Source organism: Diuraphis noxia, unplaced genomic scaffold (assembly GCF_037042655.1).
Source record: "Diuraphis noxia isolate RWA-SAM2 unplaced genomic scaffold, SU_Dnox_SAM2 contig0001, whole genome shotgun sequence".
Classification (NCBI taxonomy): domain Eukaryota; kingdom Metazoa; phylum Arthropoda; class Insecta; order Hemiptera; family Aphididae; genus Diuraphis; species Diuraphis noxia.
Genome location: NW_028301711.1, coordinates 66,447,263 through 66,450,963, shown reverse-complemented (window position 1 = coordinate 66,450,963; position 3,701 = coordinate 66,447,263). Strand labels below are relative to the sequence as shown.

The 3,701-nt window shown below is 28.3% G+C and overlaps 1 pseudogene; it reads left to right on the top strand.

Annotated features, from left to right (window-relative positions):
• The first annotated feature begins 1,783 nt into the window (after nucleotides 1-1,783).
• On the top strand, nucleotides 1,784-2,493 carry LOC149061367 (uncharacterized; annotated as a pseudogene).
• Nucleotides 2,494-3,701: the final 1,208 nt, after the last annotated feature.

Genomic DNA, 3,701 nt, shown 5'->3' with positions numbered 1-3,701 from the left:
TAAGTGTAACTAAGTCCATGAAATATATCACACTATATCGTAATTAGTATTATAATCTGTAAGTATACAATTAATGATACCAAGGAAATTCCATTGTCTGATATTTATTAATAATATATACTAAAGCTGAAAATACAGTAGCTAGGGTAATAGTGGTAATAACGATTAATGATATATAAGTAGTCAAGGAGTGCATATATTATAGTTTATAGTTAAATACATTTAAATCAGATTACAACAAATAAAAGCGTCAGCTTAGCTATAAACTTGTTATCATCTAAAAAAAATGAATAAGACTATTTTTAAATCGGTTGTTATTATATTCCAAGAGCTATCGACTGCTAAATTAACAGAAAAATATTTGTACTCAAACATAAAAAAATAAAATTATTTTCAGTTTATAAAATTCGGCTAGTTCAATGGAAAATTCAGGGATGGGACCCCGGCCGGTCTACACAGCTGTCAATTTTTTTATTGTATTCAGGTGATCTGATTCTATAGACTATAAAAAAAAAAATCAAGTCAGCCAAAATTATAAAGTCAAACCGTTAGTAACTCTCGGTGCATTATAGTAAATAACAAAATAACGCAATCCATTCCAAACTAGAAAGTATACAAGACGTTCCTAAAGTGTTAACCGTTTAATATTATTTCTTATTTTAGATTCTGAGCGGAGCGATGAATGTTTTGATTTTACAATGTTGGGTATGTGGTTTTTTTTTGTATCTGTGTACACGATAAGTTGTCGAAATAATGCTTCGATTTTCCACTTAAGTATAGGTTTTCCGGTTGGAAAGTGAATCTAGTTGTTGCGTTGAGGAGGTCAAATTTTGAAATTCACATTAGTTTTCCGCTGCAATTCGTTTGCGCACATTCAACATTTTTTACCTGAAAATCGACGACTCGCTTGCGCACGACGAAATCAGTCGTTTTTACCTGAAAATAGATCACTCGTTTGCGCAACACATTTACTACAACACAATCACACACATGATTTTAGATTTTCTAAACTACTTTTATGATAGTTTAAGTAGGTATGGACGTATGATTCAGTACAGTTTTGGCTAGTGTGTTGGACGATGTAACCTATTTAATATGGACGTAGACATTTCTAATATTTTTGAAACCCGGCGGGGAAAACGATGTTTTAATATTGAAAATTATAAATTTAGTGAGTATCGTGTTTTAAGTAATGGAAATTTTAATTTTAGATGTACTAATAAAAAATGTCCCGCGAGTGTTATTGTTAATAAATTAAACAAAATTATAAAAGTAACCAACTCTCATAATCATGAGGAGTATAATAATCGGACAATGACGAGAGGAGTAATCAGAAGTACCGTTAAACGTAGTGCAGAAAACGATTTGTATATAAAACCAAACAAAATAATACGCCGTGAATTACAAAATTCAGAGAATTTTACAACAAACTTAGAACATGATGATGTAAAATTGCTACGAAGATAAATGTATGAAATTAGAAAAAAACACTATCCAAATTTACCAAAATCTTTTGAAAAAGCAAGAAATCAACTGATCAACATGCAAAATGACATTCAATAAATTTTCTCTTCTCAGTGATGATAAAAACATATTTATATTTACGTGTAAACTAAACTTGGAATTACTTAAATATTCTGAACACGTGTTTGGGGATGGAACTTTTTCATTTGCCCCTAATCATTTTGTCCAACTTTATACGATCCACGTTTTTCAAAATAATTTTTACGTACCCGTAGCTTATTGTTTTTTACGTAACAAGCACACAAATACTAACGTACAAATGTAGCAATCACTAAACAATATATGCTTAGAAATTACGGGGAATGAAATTAATTTAATCAATTTTCATGCTGATTTTGAAAAGGCAGTGCATAATGCGGTATTGCAAATTTTTCCTCGATGTACAATTTTTGGCTGTACCTTTCATTTAGGACAAAATTGGCTCAGGCAAATACAACAAAATAAAATATTATTATCTGAGTACTTAAAAGATTCGGAAATTGGAAGATGGTTGAAGTATTTTTATGGTTTAATTTACTTACCACCAAATGAAGTTTCAGATGGCTTTACAGATCTTATGGCGGTAGCATTTGGTACTGCAGTTAGTTTTATATTCTCAGATTATATTTTAGAAAATTATATTGACTCTAATTGCAATTTTCCACCAATCTTATGGGCTTTTGAACCAAATGGTAATCACAAAACGACGAATAACGCAGAAAGTTTCCATAAACATTATAATAGCCAATTTTATACACCACATCCACACATACATCAAGTCATAGATATACTCATGCAAATTCAAAGTGAAACAGATTTAAAAATTAACTCAATAAAAAACAATGTAATGAATTATAAAAGAAAGGAAACTGTACATTAAGAAGAATACTTACAAGATATGTGGAATAAATATAAAAATAAAACTATCGACCGCTTAACTATTATATCAAAAATATTGGAAATAAATTCCATCATACAAATTTAATTTGAAATAATAATAATTACGACGATACTTATGCATATTAATTGTAGTATATTTTTGTATTTATATTTCATATTATTTATTTATATTTTTATATTGACTAATGATGTTATAACGATTTATATAACACACACATACACACACATACATTTTTAATCACGCCTGTTTAAAAGTTTGAAACAGACAGTCCTAAGCCTGTTAAAGTGAGAAGGAAAATGTGTGCGCAAACGTGTTCTGATAATAGGGATTTTTGTCACAGGTAGCCAAAATATATGTGCGCAATCGAGTTGTGTATTTTTGCGCAAACGAGTTGTAAAAAAGGTAAATGTGCGCAAACGAGTTGTAGCCTAGTTTTCAAACGCAGATAATCCTGCTGCAAAAAAAAATCTAAAAACTATTTAAACACAGTTTTTTTTTATAATTATTGTAAGTTAAAATTTGGATGAAATTACATATTAAATAATCAAGAATAACCATTTTAGTTATAACTAGTTATAATTTAAAAATATTGTTCGTGGATACTTAAATTTCTAGAGTATACCTAATATTCTAATATTAATGTCGTTAATGACTTACATTAATACTTTATAATAAATTTATATACCTACTAGCTATGAATGACTTAGTGAGTTGGCTTGTTGCGGGTACATAATGAATATGATTTGATTCAATTTGGAATATAGGTATCTACATTTTTTATTTTTTATCTTGTTTTTTTGAAATAACAACAATATAATAAATTAATATAGTAAAACATATCCTAGACTGATAAATCTATTCCACTCAGAATCGTTTTTCGTATACAGTGATAGTAAATCACTGAGTTCAAATTTAATACCATACATTACAGAAACCCACTTGTAACCTATACTGTACAGTAGAACGACATCCACTTAATTACCAGCTTTAAAAAAAAAAAATAATTACTATTTTTTATTTGTTCTATTCTATTGTTGTCTACTTTAATGATTATGTTTTATTGTCCATGTATATTTATTATTGTTGTATTGTTCTATTAGGCTTCCAAGCCCGTCAGTAAATATAAATAAGTAAATAAATATAATCAATCGCATTTGAATGTCGCCACGCCTCCACATCTTTTATATATATTTTTTGTATATATTATGTTTAGTGTAAATTACCATTACGGATTTTGTGTAATCCAATAAATTTTTAAAAAAGAAAAAAAAATTACAATAAAATAATACATTAGTTC